This window comes from Lycium barbarum, chromosome 1, assembly GCF_019175385.1.
Source record: "Lycium barbarum isolate Lr01 chromosome 1, ASM1917538v2, whole genome shotgun sequence".
NCBI classification, from domain to species: domain Eukaryota; kingdom Viridiplantae; phylum Streptophyta; class Magnoliopsida; order Solanales; family Solanaceae; genus Lycium; species Lycium barbarum.
The window spans coordinates 54,003,878-54,023,356 of NC_083337.1; the positions used below are offsets into that span (position 1 = coordinate 54,003,878).

At 40.6% G+C, this 19,479-nt stretch overlaps 1 long non-coding RNA gene across 1 annotated transcript; it reads left to right on the forward strand.

Annotated features, from left to right (window-relative positions):
* The first annotated feature begins 16,417 nt into the window (after positions 1-16,417).
* LOC132637577 (uncharacterized) lies at positions 16,418-18,906 on the forward strand. The gene is made up of 3 exons (XR_009581567.1): positions 16,418-16,640; positions 17,710-17,755; positions 18,826-18,906. It is a non-coding gene; the product is annotated as an uncharacterized LOC132637577 (long non-coding RNA).
* The last annotated feature ends 573 nt before the right edge of the window (positions 18,907-19,479 follow it).

A 19,479-nucleotide genomic window follows, 5' to 3' on the forward strand; every position in this document is an offset into this window, starting at 1 on the left:
ACACACTTTCTACACACATATATATATACATATACATACACGGCCATGCTTCATATTCCTCTCCTTCATGATTTTCATCAATTTTAACATACTACTACACATATAAACCATGCATAACTCATAAAACAAGATCAATACTCACCTTTCTTCTTCAACTTCTCACTTGCCTATCTTTTGGCAACTTGTAGGATTATGAGTTGTTCTTGCTCCAACAACAACTCCACCTTGTTAAGCACCTTTAGCTTGGTAGGAAATGATTTTTGGAAGAATTTTATCAATTTTCCTTGGGAAATTTTACTATGGCCGAAATGCCTTAGGGTTTTCTCCTTCTTTCTTTTGTTCTTGTTTTTCTTGAAATTTCTAGAGCTTGTTGTGATAAAGATGACTTAGTCATCTTTTTATTGACCAAATTTTTATTCAATATGGGCTTGACCCATATGCATGGACGTTTGGGCCTCAAATTTCCTTAAAAAAATATGTGAAGCCCACTTTATATTCTTAGCTAGTTCTTGTAATTTATGGAAACAATTTTTCTAACTTCCAAATTTGCCCTTCGTCGTTCTCCATATTTCCACTTCTAGACTCTTCATAAGCAACTCATGTGCCAAACAAAATAAAATATTGCCTTACTTGTTGTTTTCCCGCATTTGTCTTGAATTATCCGATTGCATAAAATGCGGGATATAACAGTCAGTAGCAGCGTAGGGTCGAGCGTAAGCATGATAGGGGTTATAGTAAGAGAGCTATATCTTCCAATACTATTAGTGAGTTTAGAGGGGGTTAGAGGCAGCAGTATTCTAGACACTCAAGCCATTTAGTGGCTAGTTCACCTTCACGATTTGCAGGCCAGAGATTTGATCGATCTATTTATTCAGAACCAGGCCAGGGTTCTAGAGCCATAAGATCTCAGTATAGAGGTGATTCAGGCTATATGAGGCCACATTTACCATGATGTACTCTGTTTGGTAAGCTAAATACTGGACAGTGCCGCTTGGGTTCAGATGTTTGTTATGCTTGTGATCAGCCAAGTCATATTATGCGTGAGTGTCCATCGAGCGGTGATAGAGGTATGGTTCAGCTGACGGGATCAGCAACTGGTTCATCATCATCTGTACGCCTTCCGGGGCAAGGCTCTCAAACAGCAGCAGGTCATGGTAGAGGTAGTAGGGAGCGCCCAACTCTAGCGGTTCTTAAAATCGCATTTATGCATTGGCTGGTCGACAAGATCTCGAGTCTTTGCCTGATGTGGTTACAGGTATACTATCAGTATCTTCTCATGATGTGTATGCATTAATTGATCTAAGTTCTACATTTTCGTATGTTACACCTTATATTGCTGGTCGGTTTGAGGTGAAACTCGAGTCAATTAAACCCTTTAAGGTGTCTACACCCGTTGGTGACCCAGTGATAGCTAGACGGATATATAAAAATTGTGTAGTTATAATTTGGGATCGACATACTATGGCAAATTTGATTGAATTAGATATTGTAGACTTTAATGTTATTATGGGTATGGATTGGTTAGCATCTTGTTTTGCTAATGTTGATTGTAGAACGAAGGTGGTTCAATTTTAGTTTCCAGGAGAACCAGTTCTATAGTGGAAGGGTAATACAACATCTCTGAGAGGTAGGTTTATTTCTTATCTCAAGGCAAGGAAGATGATTGCCAAAGGTTGTATTTATCATCTAGTCTGGGTCGAGGATACAGAAGCAAAGCTGCCAACTCTTCAGTTTGTTCCAGTAGTTAATGAGTTTTCGGATGTATTCTCGGATGAGCTTCCGGATCTTCCACCAGAGCGGGATATTGATTTTGTCATTGATGTACTACCAGATACTAAGCCAATATCTATTCCCTCTTATAGAATGGCGCCTTCCGAGTTAAGGGAGTTAAAGGAGCAGTTGAAGGACTTTCTTGAGAAAGGTTTTATCAGGCCGAGTATATCACCGTGGAGAGCACCAATGTTATTTGTGAGGAAGAAAGACAGCTCCTTGCGATTGTGTATTGATTATAGGCAATTGAATAAGGTGACAATAAAGAATAAATATCCACTTTCAAGAATTGATGATTTATTTGATAAGTTGCAGGGTGATAAATGGTTCTCAAAGATAGATTTAAGATCAGGGTATCACCAGTTGAGAGTTAGAGAAAAAGATATTCCGAAGACAGCTTTTAGAACCACATATGGCAACTTTAAGTTTCACGTGATGTCGTTTAGGTTGACGAATGCACCGGTGGTATTTATGGATCTGATGAATAGCGTATTCAGACACTTCTTAGATCTGTTTGTGATTGTGTTTATCGATGATATTCTGGTATACTCTCAATCAGAAGCGAAGCATGCAGATCATTTACATACCTTCCTTAGAGTTCTTCAGGACCAGAAGCTATATGCAAAGTTCTCTAAATGTGAGTTCTGGTTGAATTCTGTGACTTTTCTGGGGTATATTATTTCAGTTAACGGTATCCGGGTGGATACGCAGAAGATTGAAGCCGTAAAGACTTGGCCGAGACCCATAACACCCACGGAGGTTCTAGGCTTGGCAGGTTATTACAGGAGATTTGTAGAGGGCTTTTCCTCCATTTTTGCACCACTAACGAAGCTAACTCAGAAATCAACTAAGTTCCAGTTGACGGATGCTTGTGAGCATAGTTTTCAGGAGTTGAAGAACATATTGACTTTGACCTGGTCCTGACACTTCCAGAAGGATTGGAGGCTATCTTATCTATTGTGATGCTTCGGTTGTTGGGATAAGTTATGTGTTAATGCAGCACGGCAAACTTATGAGACAGTTGAGGAAGCACAAAAAGAACCATCCAACACATAATCTAGAGTTAGCCGCGGTGATTCATGCATTAAAGATGTGGAAGCATTACTTGTATGGTGCTCATGTTGATATTTATACAGACCATAAGAGTCTCCAGTATATTTTCAAGCAAAAGGAGTTGAATTTGTGTCAAAGGCGATGGTTGGAGTTATTGAAAGATTATGATCTTAGCATCTTGTATCATCCTGGGAAGACGAACATAGTAGCCGATGCCCTTAGCCGCAAATCTATGGGTAGTTTATCTTAAGTTCAGCCATAGAAAAGGGAACTCGTTCGTGTGCTTCAGCAGTTAGCCAGCCTAAGAGTTCAATTATTGGACTCGGGCGATACAAGAGTTACTATTTAAGATTCAGCAGTCTCATCTCTAATGGTTTGAGGTTAAGGAGCGCCACTACGAGGATCCTGTGTTTGTTCATTATAGAGACACAGCCCCACAGAAGAAGAAGAAGAAGTCACCATTTGAGATTTCTGCAGATGGAGTTCTTAGATATTGAGGCAGATTGTGTGTTCCTAATGTTGCAGGGTTATGTCGTCAAATTTTGGGAGAGGCTCATTACTCCCGTTATTTTATTCATCCAAGGACGACGATAATGCATCATGATATTAAGAAAGTTTACTAGTGGGACAGAATGAAGAAAGACATAGCAGAGTTTGTAGCCCAATGTCCTAACTGTCAATAGGTGAAGATTGAGCATCAGAAGCCCGGTGGATTATTGCAAGATATTGAGATTCCGATGTGGAAATGGGAAGTAATCAATATGGATTTCATTACAGGCTTGCTCGTCCTCAGCGTAAGTTTGATTCCATATGGGTAATTGTTGATAGACTCATGAAAGGATAATATCAAGAACTATGCATATGTATATATATACTGAAAATAACAATGCAAGCCGACTATGCTGCCATATGAACTGTACACAAAAGAATAAGAGTCAACAAAGCTACATCACATGTCATCTACATACAACTGTCTACAGACCTCTACAAGACTATAAAGCTGTAGAAAGGACGGGACAGAGCTTCGTCATACCCATATGCATATATACACATCTCCAAAAGAATGGCATACCAAAATACATTGCAGCTCCGGATCAAGAGGAGCGCACTAACCACTGCTGGATGGGAGTCCTATTGAGCTGGACCGCCTGTCTGTCTCCCTGAACCTGCGGGTATGAATGCAGCCCCCCAAGCAATAGGGGAGTCAGTACGGACAATGTATTGAGTATGTAAGGCATAAGATTAACATATACATAAGAATCATAAAAGGAATCTGAAACTCATAAGCCAACTGATTGTCTGAATGCATCTGTATAACTGAAGATACCTCTGTGGTGTGGAATATGCATGCTCTCTTTAAAAATCATATACATCCATAGATATAGTAAACTGCCCGACCATATAGGTGCGGTGTGAATAGTATACTGCCCGGACATATAGGCACGGTGTTATCATCATCATCATCCCGCGTCCAGGCATCCCGCGTCTAAGACGGTATCATAAGCTGCCCACTTCAGTGGTGTGCGCCTATACGCGCCTGCCTGACCGACTATAACGCGACACGGTGTATGAAAATAGTTGTACATATATATATATGATACATGAAAGACTCATGAAAGGTATAATCTGGATCACTCTAGGTAACATAAGATCTCTAGAAGCCATAAACATAAACATAGGAAATCAAGGATACGTTGAAGCCTGCACCATCTAAGAGTGGAGTCTTTGGAACTCGCTCGCTTACTTGGTCATTCAGATAATAAGGATCATGCCAAAAATAATAAAAGGGACAGCCTCAACATACCTTATTTGCTTTTCAAGCTAGCTATGGTACTATCCCAAGCTTGACAAATCTACACACAAGATCAAGTACCAGTTATTAGACTAGAGCGTACTCATATACCAACCTTGATCTAGTTTACAACTTTACGCAATTTAGGCAACATCTCCTTTGTAAACTTAATAATCCTTCAATTCTAATCCAACCCAAACATCAACAACAACGACATCCATAACAATATCAATTCCTACATATCACAATATAATCAATTCTACTCCAAATCATCCCTCAAAATATCCCTCAAGCCTAACTTTACCCTTATTCAACTTACAACTTTCATAACTATAATTTCCTTACTTAAAACCACTAAAACTCTTGATAATTAACTTAAACACAAGGGTAGGAATCATATACATACCTTGAGGATTCCTTCCAAGAATCAAACTTCAACTCCAATTCCAAATCATAATAACTTCAATAGAATCCAAGTAACAACTTTCCCTTCACAAGCTCGGGTTTACGGGGCTCGGATCTTGCTAAATCTTCACTATGATGATGCAAAATATTGAGAGGAATATTCTAGGAATTTATCTAATTTGGGGAATGACAATAATAAGAATAAAGCGTGAGGGCTAAATATATATAGATAGAACTAGAAAGTTCCAGCGATACGGGTCGACGGGGGGTTAACGGCTCGTCGACGTGCTCTTTCAACCTGCCACCTGAATCTTCAGAGGGGCCGGAGCAGGGACGGTACACCACGATGTCCTGTCGATATGTTTACAGCCCGTCGATGGTGACTAGTTTCTGCAAACTCTCCTGAGTCACTCCGACTCATGTCGATTCGATTCGTTTAGCTTCTAATCCTGTCGTATTGCAAGAACTTGTCTATCTAAGATAGCCACAGGAACCTCTTCGTATGATAACTGCTCGGTCACCTAGATATCATCTACCGGTACAATTTCGAGGGATCTCCTATACACTTTCGAAGCATGGACACATGGAATACTGGACGTACCAACTCTAAATCAGAAGGTAGCTCTAACTCATATGCTACTTTTCCCACTGTACGAATAATCCTATATAGCCCAATGTATCGAGGGCTCAACTCACCCTTCTTGCCAAATCTCATAACTCCCTTCCTAGGCGAAATTTTCAAGAAGACCCAAGCGCCTACCTCAAACTCTCACTTGCGCCGCCGGTTATCTACATTGAATTTCTGTCGACTCTGCGCCGCTAGTAGCCTTTCTTGAATATGTCACGACCCAACCCCGTGGCCGTGACTAGTGCTCGAGCTGGACACCCATATACACCTACTTACCAAATCGACATATCCGTAACATATCCATATCCAACATATTTTAATTTATACAGATATTGAGAACAGACGTCGTCTTAAGCGGTCACCTGTAACATACATATCATACAGAAGCCAACAAGGCTGTCGGAAGACATATCACCCAAAAACATATACATACATATACATACGCACAAGCCGTTAAGGCTATCATACCAACTGGAACTTCTTAGGGCGCATTTCACACAAACATAACCGAAAAACAATGACCCATGACCCACATATATGTCTACAGGCCTCTAACAAACATAACAGAACCATATGACGGGACAGGGCCCCGCCGTACCCCTAAAATAGTCATATATACATAAATATGTACAACAGAAAGATCTGTACCAAAAGTGTGGGCTCCGGAACGAGGGAGCACTTCAACACAACAGAATGGATGGCATAAGCTGACGGACCACTCACGTGCGCGTCTGTACCTGTGGGCATGAAACGCAGCCCCCGAAGAAAGGGGGTCAGTACGGAATATGTACTGAGTATGTAAGGCATGGAATGCAGAAAACAGAAATATAACCGGAACAACGGTACAAAAAGTAAGTACATTAGTTAGAGTACCAAGGTGTTTATTTTCTGAATGTAAAGCATGCTTACCGATGTCATATGTCAGAAAAAGTACCGAAAATGAGTAAAGCATCCAAAGTACCAAAACACTTACTTTCCAAACACAGATCATACGTGCCGACATCATATGCCACCATATACATATACATATAACCGATCCATATGTAATGTGATAGTGCCGAGGAACGTACGGCCCGATCCATATATAACATATTAGTGCCGAGGAACGTACGGCCTGAGCCATATATATAACCTATTAGTGTCGAGGAACGTACGACCCGATCCATATATATATATAACATATTAGTGCCGAGGAACGTTCGGCCCGATCCATATATACAACATATTAGTGCCGAGGAACGTTCGGCCCATATATATATAACATACATATATCCATAGTAATACTTCCTTTGAAAAACATTTCTTGTTCATATATATACAGAAAATAGAACATATCATGTTGCCGAGGCGTCGGCTCCGATCCCTTTAACCCCATATAATATTGCCGAGGCGTCGGCTCCGATCCATATATGACATAACATGTTAGTGGCGAGTATAACATAGTGCACACAATGATATAATCGGCCCGAGACTTGGCGAACGATTTAATAGTAGTACGCACGAGCAGAGTAGTGAGAAACCATATGCATATGAATCAAGACTCGATAGATCAGTATACTTACCGACACCTGAAGGCTCAGGAACAAGTTTCGGGTCAATCCGACTTAGTATAAGAAAGTTATGAGCGTTTGAAGTACAGAACCTTCTACAAACGTTTCAGAAGCTATTTTTGGAAAATCAAAGCAACAATCATATCAAGTACCTTTCGGATATCGTTATGGATCAATTCAAGTAGAGCTTTTGGAACCATATGTACATATCAAAACATATCAAAGACTCAATAGAGTAATCGGACGTGCTAGCATTTGAAGATCAAAACTTTAGTCATACCAATTATCCTTCGACTGCCATTTGGAACATATCAAACAAACTTCGGACATCATAGGTACGCATCAACACCATATGAAACAACTTATGGAAGTCAAGAATATTAGCCATCCTAGTGGCTCTAAGAATAGGAAATTTCTTTGAATTCATACATATACGTCATTTGCTCGTTTCATAGAGATCATGCCAAAAGAAAGAAAGGTAAGCCTTACATACCTTGCCCGCTTTCTACGCTAATCCGAGCCTAAGCCTCTGGCCTCGCAAGATCTACAACAATATTCATACATACCAAACATTAGCCATAACACTTAAAAGTCCAATTCTAATCCAACACTTTATTTACAGAAATTTCGGCAGCATTTCCCCTGTAAGTACAACAACCCTGAGAATTCAACTCGACCAAAATTACAACAACAAATTCGAGAATTTAACTCGGCCAAAATATCAACAACAATACCAACAATTATTCTAACAATATCCACAATCGATTCAAAACGCATACTAACATTAGCACTTCTTTCTACAACTTCAACGACGTTTCACTTATATTCGATTCATATTTGCTCACACATTCAAGTACTAATCCGAAGCCATTCAAACAATATTCAAGAACGCTTCAAATAATCCGCACAATATTCACAATAATCCAACCAATATGCCAATCCATCCGAAACCTTCCAAATTCAACAAGAACAATAACAACACATTTCTTCCTTTCAAATTCATGAACTACACCAACAATTCACACACTAACAACATCATTTTTCCATATATACAAGAAATGGTTTTTTTTAACATCACAATAGCTTTCAAACAACTTTCCAACACTTATAACTTAGACTAGAATCATCAAACTTTTATTTTTATCATAGATTCCATTGCAACAACAACCAAAATACTAGATAAAATTTGTTCCTCATCCCTACACAACACAACACATACACGGCCACACATAGCACATACACGGCCAAACACTAACACCCATATTTTCATAAATTTCATCCATTTCTACTTACTACAACATACACAACCATCCATAACATATAAAAAAAGATTAATTCTTACCTTTTTCCTTTAACTTCTCACTTGACTAGAATTTTAGACTTGCAACAACGAGTAGTTTTCTTGCTCCAACAATTATACCACGTTAAAGAGGACCTTTGAATTAGTAAGAATACTAGAAAAATATATTTTTTTGGATCAAGATTGAAGGCTTCAAAAAAAATTCCTTTTTCTTGTTCTTGGCCGAAGGCCCTTCTCACCTTGGTCTTGAGCTCTTTTTCTTGAATGTTCTTGAATTGGGGATGACCAAATAATAATGAGTCATCCCTTTTATTACTTAATTTTTAGGCTTCACATGGGCCTTGGCCCATTTCCCCCTTGGCCGGCCACCTTGGCCATTTTTTCAAGCCCAACTCTTTTTTTTTTCCAAGCCCGTTTTATTTCATGACAAATTTTTGTAATTCATGAAAACTATTTTCCTAATTTTCAATTTTGCCCTTAGCCTTCCTCAATATTTCCACGTCAATATTTTCATGAACAACTTATGTATTAAACAAGATCAAAATATAGCCTTATCTTTAACTTGTCGCAATTTTCTCAAATTATCCGAATGTGCAAAGTACGGGATATAACATCCTCCCCCCTTTAAAACATTCGTCCTCGAATGTTAAACTGGTCTTGTGGGGTCTCATAACACTTCGGGGGGGGGGGGGGGGGGAATCTCCTTTCTATCACATACCGTCCCCGTGTGGGTTTCACTTTATCGATTGCCTGCTGAATCATATCTGTTGATTAACTTAGTTCCGACAGCATCAAACCAACCGATCTGTGACTTGCACTTTCTGTCATGCAGAGCCTCATATGGTGTCATTTCGGACTGTTCTTTTATATTCGGTTCCATTCTTAAGTCACCTTCCAGGAAGGCTTCTCTATGTTCAAAACAACTATACCAATATGGCTACGTAATTATCCTTTTGTAATTATATCCTTCCGCAATAAAGGATTCGGCCAAGCTATCCTTTCCTTCATGCCCGTTCCTTATCTTTCGTCCTGTTTTCTTTGTATATTCGAGCCTCTCGGTCCTCACATAAATTCTTATTCCATGTCATGGGTTTTCTAGTCGACTGCGTCAACTTATTATCTTAGTCCTTCCTTTGATAAGTATTCAATCGGCTATCGCCATCTTATTAAAATATCCCCCGTACTCCCATATGCTTGTCCTATTTTCACCGTTAACCTTCCTCAAGTTTGTTTCTCTTTTTGTCCTATACTATCACATTCTAGTTCTTTTACAGACCTGTCCCTTAAATTTCATCGCAAGTAGTTTCATGCTTTGCCCGTCGGCTCTTTTGGAGGCTTTGCTCAACCATGTTTCTTACCTTTCACTTTTTCCGACATTTTAATCTCCTTACCTTCCATTTACTCACTGTCTTTCCTTTCCAAATATTGTTATATTAGAATTTTCCAACCTTAACCTGTAGTGAAATCAGTATCAGTCTGTTTCATAACCTCTATACCATATCTTTCGCTTTGTCTCTTGAATTCCATTCAATTAGTGTCTTTTATTCATCGCAACACTGGTTGCTAGGTTTCACCTATCAATCGATACAGTTGTTGCACCTCAAACAATTCCCCGTTGGTACGCAAGTAAACGAACTAGTGATGTGTGCGAGGAGTGCGAGTGAATAATGTTTCATGAGCAATGTGCGTATATGAATGAGAATGATTAGAATGAAAAGTCGAGAAATGTGAAAAGTTGAAAGTTGGCAAAACTGCCCAGTGGTCGTAAAGTGCAAAATACGGACCGTAAAATGGAATACGGTCCGTAAACTGGCAGTCGTAAATTGCCATGCAAGGTTTCAACTTTCTGCCCAGCTGAGAGGTGGTAAAATACAACCTGGTGGACGAACCGTAAAGTGATTTACGGCTCGTAAACCATGATCGTAAATCACCATGCATGCAGCCAAAGTTTCTGGTTCTGCTTAAGGTTAAAGACGGCCACGAGGGACGGTCCGTAAACTGGAATACGGACCGTAAACCTCTATGGACGACCACTGTACACCTCAGCACAGAATTTCAATTCATTAAATATGAGGACCAAGACTTGTGTTAGTTCATTTCTACATTACACCACTTCTCTCTAGAATCATCTCTCTACATTTATTTCATAAGTTTTCAAGGATTATAAGTCACCAACAACATAAACAAGTGAAGCAAGTGTAAGCAAGCCATTAAATACCATTCAAGTCAAGAAATGCAAATGGAGAAAAACTAGGGTTTTGCTCAAAGTGGAGTATTATTAACCAAAGCTTGTTCCTACAACTTATAAGGTACGATTCATGATTTTTGCATGATGTTTAAGGTATTGAAGAGTTGAAATACATGGATTGTAGAAAATATGGTCAAGTAGGTCATGAATGATGAATAGTGACATTTTGAGGAATAGTTTGAATTGAATCATGAATGTTGTTGTGTTGTGATATGAATGCATTATAAATGGTACTAAGATCATGAACTAGACACTTTAGACGAATGGACGAAGTTGGATATTATGACCATGAATATGGGTGAATTAGAGGCAAATTAAGGAGTCTAAATAATGTGGATAACGTGAATGACTAATGGCCATTGTTATGATATTAATGAAGGTATAGATGCTAGCATTGGAAGGAAGCGTGCAAGTGTAGAATAGTCCGACGAAAAGGTATGTAAGGCTAACCCTTCTTTCATAAGGCATGGTTCCTTGGCCAAACTCTTAAATCCTCTATATGAGTATGTTGTATTCAAGTGATTGACACTCCGAGCTCATAAGCTCACGACCCTCAATACGTGCTACGAATGTACTACGCACCCCATTGACGAGTAAGCATAAGATAGAGATGTAGCGAAAACGATGATGATAGTGATGACGATGATAATAATAATGATGCTAAAGGTGCCTACGGGCTATTATATTCACATGTGCCTATGAAGGGCTATAATGACACCCCGAGCTTATAATGCCGGGTAGAATATATATATATGGATGTATGTATATATGTATGTATATGATTACGTAACGCACGCACACATCTGCAGATGGTACGGATAACCCTGAAGCCTTGGTAGGGCCAGGTAGAAATAACATTGAGCCTTGGTTGGCCAAGTATGTATGAAACACCGAACCTTATGGTCGGGTACGCTATGTATGTATATAAGTGTATGGCTATGTATATAATATGAATATGAATGTGAAAAGACTATGTATATGAATGCGAATAGGGGCATGTATACGAATACGAGCACTATTATGAAATACGCATGAGAAATGGAAAGTTCCTATGAAAGGCAGGTAAGTGCCATGACGATGATACTATTGTCTTCCCTCCTATGCCACTTCATATATTGTCTATGATGCTTCTATATTGATGTTAATCATGTTTTACATACTCACTACATTCTTCGTACTGACGTCCTTTTGTTTGTGGACGCTGCGTCATGCCCGCAGGTGCACAGGGAGACAGACTTGATCCATAGCTGCTTATTCAGAGATTACATAGCGGAGCTCCATTTCCTTCGGAGCCATAGCTTTTGGGTACTTATTCTTTTTTTGTATATAATGATGGGCATAGCGGGGTCCTGTCCCGCTCATGTGATGTGTTATACTCTTCCTAGAGGCTCGTAGTCATGTGTATATGGTTAGACATGTCCGGTCTTGTCGGCCTATGTTTTGTGTATCATTTTGTCGGCCACGTTGGCCCATGTACATTGATGTGGCATAGATGCCTATGGTGATATAAATGTACTGTTGTCCAATTGAGACTCGTTGACGAATGAATGGAAATGTATGTATAATTATGTGGCTCACCTAGATGTAAGTATAAGAGTAAGCTAAGAGGGTGCTCGGGTGGGCTAGCATCGGGTGCTCGTCGCGGCCCCGAGTCGGGTCGTGAAAAAAGTGGTATCAGAGCAGTTCAGTCCTAGGGTGTGTCTACGAGCCGTGTCTAGTAGAGTCTTGGTTATGGGTGTGTTGCGCGCCACACTTATAAACAAGAAGTTGCGGACATTTTAGGAATAAATGACCTTCTTTCTTCATAAGAATCGTGCGATAGAGCTATGATGTAGGAAATTCATGCTCCTAAATCGTGTGTTGTGTATTTCAGAGATGCCTAAAAAGGGAAAGGCTACGGCAGCCCAAAAGGGCAAGACGGTGGCAGAGAAGCGGGCTAAGAAAGCACCGCCACCGGTAGTAGAGAAAAGTGAGTCCCAGAGTGCGGCTCAATCTCAGTCCTCCCAGACAGTTCCTATTACTGAGGAGCGTGAGGGGGCCTCAGCCCCAGCTCCAGCACCTCCAGCTCCTCCACCGAATGCTTCTGGCCAAGATGTGAAAGAGGCCATTAATTTGTTGACCCAGTTGGTTGCGGCCCAGGCTCAGAGGCAAGGTTCAGGGTATGGTGATAGGGTTGTTAGTGCAAGGGCCCGTGATTTCATTACTTTGAACCCCTTGGAATTCTTTTGGTCAAAGCCAGAGGAGGATCCCCAGGACTTTATCGATGGTATGCTAAGGACGCTCCGATTGATACATGCTTCGGACACCGAGTCGGTAGAGCTAGCATCATATAGATTGAGAGATGTCTCGATCCAGTGGTATACAGCATGGATGGCTTCACAGGGAGCCAATGCACCTCCCCCGGTATGGCAAGAGTTTGTTGATGCTTTCCTCCATCACTATATGCCTCCAGAAGTTCGGCGAGCAAGGGCCGATAAATTCTTAAATTTGAGGCAAGGTAGTATGAGTGCCCAAGAGTATAGCCTCTGCTTTAACTCCTTGGCTAGATATGCTTCGGCCATGGTGGCAGATATGGGCGACGGGGTACACCGATTCGTAAAGGGCCTAGGGCCACACTTGATGGATAAATTCTTGACTGCGTCCCTTCAGGACGGTATGGATTTGCACGCATTCAGGCACATGCTCAGAACTTAGAAGAAAGCCTACAACAGCGGAGGAGTGAGAGTGAGCAAGATCGGGGACATAGCAAGAGAGCTAGATCTTCGGGTCTGACAAGCGAGTTTAGAGGCGGACACAGGCAGCAGTTCCCTTGACATTCAGGCTATTCTATGACGAGTGCATCTCCTCGGTTTCCAAGCCAGAGCCACGATAGATTTGCTCGTTCAGGGCCGAGTCCCAGTTATTCAGGACCTCAGTTCAGAGATGATTCAGGCCAGTCAAGGCCACCTGTACCACGATGTTCCCAGTGTGGGAAGTTGCATTGGGGTCGATGCCGATTGGGCTCGAATGGTTGCTATTCATGTGGTCAACTAGGCCATATCATGCGTGATTGCCCCTCAGTATAGGGTAGAGGTAGGACCCAGCCAGCAGGGTCGGCAACCGGATCATCAGCATCTGTACGCCCTACGGGGCCAGGTTCACATGCGCCAGACGGCCATGGTAGAGGTAGAGGCAGAGCTCCCAGTACTAGCGGTCCTCAGCACCATATTTATGCTTTGGCTGGACGCCAAGATCTTGAGTCTTCTCCTGATGTGGTCACAGGTACATTATCGGTATTCTCTCATGATGTATATGCTTTGATTGATCCGGGCTCCACATTATCATATGTTACTCCATATATTGCGGGTCGATTTATAATTGAGCCGGAGTCTATCAAACCTTTTGAGGTGTCTACACCCGTGGGTGAATCGGTAATAGCTAGCCGAGTATATAGGAATTGTGTGATTGTGATTTGTGATCGTCGTACCATGATTGATTTGCATGAGCTAGAAATGGTAGATTTTGACGTTATTATGGGCATGGATTGGTTGGCTTCTTGTTATGCCAATGTTGATTGCCGAATGAAGATGGTTCGTTTCCAGTTTCCGGGAGAACCAGTCTTAGAATGGAAAGGGAATGCGGCATCACCAAAAGGTAGGTTTATTTCCTATCTAAAGGCAAGGAAAATGATCACAAAAGGGTGCATTTATCATCTAGTACGAGTTCAAGATGTAGAAGCTGAGTCGCCGACTCTACAGTCAGTTCCAGTGGTGAACGAATTTCCGGATGTGTTCCCGAACGGGAAATTGATTTTTCCATTGATGTGTTGCCAGGCACCACACCTATATCTATTCCCCCATATAGAATGGCACCCGCGGAATTGAATGAGTTGAAGGAGCAATTGAGGGACTTGCTTGATAAAGGCTTCATTAGGCCTAGTTCATCCCCGTGGGGAGCACCCGTATTGTTCGCCCGAAAGAAGGATGGCTCCTTGAGAATGTGCATTGATTATCGGCAATTGAATAAAGTGACGATTAAAAACAAGTATCCTCTTCCGAGGATCGATGATTTATTTGATCAATTGCAAGGCGCCAAATGGTTTTCAAAGATTGATTTGAGGTCTGGGTACCACCAAGTAAGGGTTAGGGAGAAAGATATCCCTAAGACAGCTTTCAGAACAAGATATGGCCACTTCGAGTTCCGAGTAATGTCGTTTGGGTTAACTAATGCACCGGCAGTATTGATGGGCTTAATGAATAATGTATTCAGACCTTTTCTGGATCTATTCGTGATTGTATTCATCGACGATATCCTGGTGTATTCTAGATCCGAGACAGATCATGCAGAGCATCTGAGTACAGTCCTTGGAGTTCTGCGCGCTTGAGAGTTGTTTGCAAAATTCTCCAAGTGTGAGTTTTGGTTGAACTCAGTATCATTTCTGGGCCATATGGTTGCAGCTGATGGGATTCAGGTGGATAGCCAAAAGATTGAGGCCGTGAAGACTTGGCCAAGGCCCACGACTCCTACGGAGGTTTGTAGCTTTTTGGGCTTAGCAGGTTATTACAGAAGATTTGTTGAAGGTTTCTCTTCTATTTCTACACCGCTCACAAAGTTGACTCAGAAGTCAGCTAAGTTTCACTGGACAGATGCCTGCGAGCGTAGCTCCCAAGAGTTGAAAGATAGATTGACTTCTGCCCCAGTCTTAACACTTCCAGAGGGATTGGAAGGGTATGTTGTTTATTGCGATGCTTCAGGCGTCAGGCTAGGTTGTGTACTGATGCAACACAGTAAGGTGATTGCGTACGCTTCTAGGCAATTGCGGAAACATGAACAGAATTACCCGACCCATGATTTAGAATTAGCCGCAGTGGTCCATGCATTAAAGATATGGTGACATTATTTATATAGTGTCCATGTGGATGTTTATACAGATCATAAGAGCCTTCAGTATATCTTCAAGCAGAAAGAGTTGAATTTGCGACAACGACGATGGTTGGAGTTGCTAAAGGATTATGATGTTGATATCTTGTATCACCCCGGAAAGGCTAACGTTGTGGCTGACGCTCTTAGCCGCAGATCCATGGGAAGTCTAAGTGTTGTACGACTAGAAAAGAAAGAGATGGCCCGTGAGCTTCAACAGTTAGCGAGCCTAGGAGTCCGAGTAGTGGACTCAGGTAGCAGCGGAGCTACTATTCAGAATTCAGCAGTTTCATCGCTAGTAGCGGAAGTAAAAGAGCGACAATATGAGGATCACATGCCTACTTGAAATATTAAGAAAGGTTGAGGGCGAAAAAGGAAATTCGCAAAATAGAACCATGGTGATATTATGGAAGGCTAGGGGTAAAATGGTAATTTCACAAAGTTCAAGAAAATTCTAGAAAAAATAAAATAAAAATAAATAAATAAATAAAAAAGTAAGTAAGTAAAGAAAGGAGCATGTGGCCATTTTATATGTGAAGGGGGAAAAGTGTAAATATAGATGGACTAAAGTGTATGAAAGAAGACACTTGGTCTTCTTTGACCAAGTGAGGAAAAATCAAGAAAAGAAAAGAAAAATCAAGAAAAAGGGAGAGAATTCTAGAAAAGAAAGAAATGGGGCATGTGACCATAATTGGGGGACTAAATTGCAAATATGGATAAGTGATGGAAGACCTATATATATATACATAAGAGGTCTTCATAATTAAATTAGAGAGAAAGAAAGAAGAACAAAAAAAAAAAAGGAAAGAAAGAGAGAGGGTTCGGCCAAGGTATGGCCAAGCATGGCCATGGGAGATTTGATCAAGAAAAATTATTTCTTTCAAGCTTTTATACTAAGTGGAAGGTTCTCTACAACGTGGAGTATTCGTTGGAACAAGTGAATCATTCGTTTCGCAAAAATGAGGTTCTAGCCGGGAAAAGGAACTAGTGCTAAGGTAAGGTTTAAACCTTATTTTCATATGTTATAGATGATTGTGTATGTTGTGGAGTGTGTAGATGAAGGAAGTTCATGAAGTTGTGGTGAGTTGTATGTTGGCCGAATATATGCGGTGTTGGATTGAAATGATTAATTAATATTATTTAGTAATTTGATTGTTGTGTTATGAATTCTATAATGTAAAAGGGATGAAAAACATGAAAACATGCATATAGAGATGTGGCCGTGTGGTGCATGTGGTGTGGTGTGTAGGAAGAATGGATTAAGAGTATTTAGTATGTTGGTTGTGATGGTAATGTCAAGAAATGGGTGAAATTCATAAAGATGTGTATAATGTTGTTGTATGGCCGAATATGTGTAGTATTGTGTAGACAAGATGAAATGATTTTATTTAGAAGTTTAATTGTTGTATGGTGAAATCCATAATGTAAAATGAATGAAAAACCATGAATATAATATGTTGGAATGGTAGCCGTATGGTGTAGTGTTGGCCGTGTATATGTGTTGTGTTGTGTGAGAGGATTGAATTAATTATATGAAGTATGTTGTTTGTTGTTGTAATATATAGAAAAGATGGATGAAAATGCATGAAAATATGTAGGAAGTGGTTATGGTCAAATAATAGGCGTTTTGTAAGCTAAGGTAAATTGACGTTATTTGACATTCTAGTTGTCGTTGTTATGGATTATGTGATGAAGAATGGAGGTCGTTGTTGAAGTTAGCATACATGAATGATGATGACATGCATGGTTGTTCTTGAATTGGACGGTTTCGGGCAAAGTAATATGTGGATTGAGTCGTTGAAAGATTATGTGAATTGAATTGAATTGAATTGAATTAAATGTTGGAATGTTGCTAGAATGAATTGCTAATATTGTTGTTGGTTTGGCCGAGTTCCATTCTCGGATTGTTGTTGCTAAATTTGGCCGAGTTAGAATCTCGGGGGTGGTGTATTTACAGGGGAGATGCTGCCGAAATTTCGGCAGAATATAAATGAATGTGCTTGAAAGGTCAAGGCAAGTATATGACAAAGGATCTAATGAATGTGTGAACTCCTTTGACTGTAGATTAACAAGTTGGACGAATAAGCGTAGCTAGTAAGGCGCGGCGCAGGTATGTTAAGGCTAAGCCCTTTTCTTTCTATGGCATGAATCCTATGATGTAGTCTTATAAATGTTCCCCATAACGTCCTTGTTTTCAAAAGCTAGAAGTTATGAATTCAAACCATGATTTCCTTTCCAAAAGTTATAAATGTTTTCCAAAATATACATTTTTCTCCAAAATCCAAGTTTTACGATTTTGAAAGTTTTTATAACTAAAACAACGACTACGGAGTTATGATGACAATAATGAAGACAGACATGAGAAAGTGTCTATGACGAATATGCCAAGGATATGTTCTTACCATGAATACGACGATATGAAATGTTAAGCTACTTTTGGATAATGACTATTTTGAAGGTTTTAAAGTATATGAAGTAATATGTTATAATCCTGTTTTATGTTTTCCCGAGATAATGTTCTCCATTGATAGTCTCGCCTTATAATTGTTCCTTCAAGGCGTGACATGACGACCATGATGATTCCATAATACAATCGGAGGTTACCGACCTTACGTCACTCCGATAGACACATGACTTTCCTTGGGCTCTCATGCATGCTATATATGTATATGGGAGGGGGGAAGGGATACATGTATATGGGGATATGGGGAAGGGACACATGTTTCATCGCCACCTGGTCAACTGGCATTATCATCCCGGACGCGGGATGCCCGGACGCGGGATATATGGGCGAGCCGACATATTTCGGCGCAATGTGGGCGAGCCGACTTGTTCGGTGCTATGATATGATATGACCCGATAAGCATGCATGGTTTCCGCCCTAAGTGGAATTCATATGTACAGGTATCTCAATCAGCCTATGATACGCTATATGACTCCCTATGATATGATATGATACGACATGATATACTATGATATGATACGATATGACATGATATGACATGATATGATATGACACGATATGACATGACATGATATGTTCCATATGAGATGCCATATGATTCCTTTGTGATTATCTCCACTGGTACCTCTCCTTGTATTGTCGTTCATGCCTTACATACTCAGTACATTGCTCGTACTGACCCCTCTTCTTCGGGGGCTGCGTTTCATGCCGCGCAGGTACACCCAGATGAGCTGAGGCCCTTATAGAAAATGTTCCAGCGAAGTTGGCGAGCTCCAGTTAGCCCGGGAGTGTAGCCGAGTCAGTGTATATGTGCCATGGTTTCCGATTGCAGTTAGAGACTTTGCAGACAGAGTCGTGAGTATTGGGTTGTCAGTCTGTAAGCGGCTCCAGCAGCCGATATGCTATTATGTTTCATGTCGCGAGTCTTACATGATGTCAGAGTTTACTTATGGAAAGAAAAAAAAATATTGAGAGCTTACTATGCATTTTATTTTGAATTGATTCCAGAGTTTATTTATGTAATAAGAGTCAGCGGGTTCGCTCGGCTCCAGATATGGGGTCGGGTGCCCATCACACCCTAGTAAGGTCGGGGTGTGACACATTGTTCCCGGAGTGACGAAAATGTATGATGATCTTAAGTCTATATACTGGTGGAATGGAATGAAGAAATATATAGCGGAATTCGTAGCTCAGTGTCCTAATTGCCAACAAGTGAAGATTGAACACCAAAAGCCGGGTGGATTATTGCAAGCTATAGAAATCCCAACTTGGAAGTGGGAAGTGATTAATATGGATTTCATTACAGGGTTACCCCGTTCTCGACGTAAGCATGATTCCATGTGGGTGATTGTGGATAGACTCACAAAGTC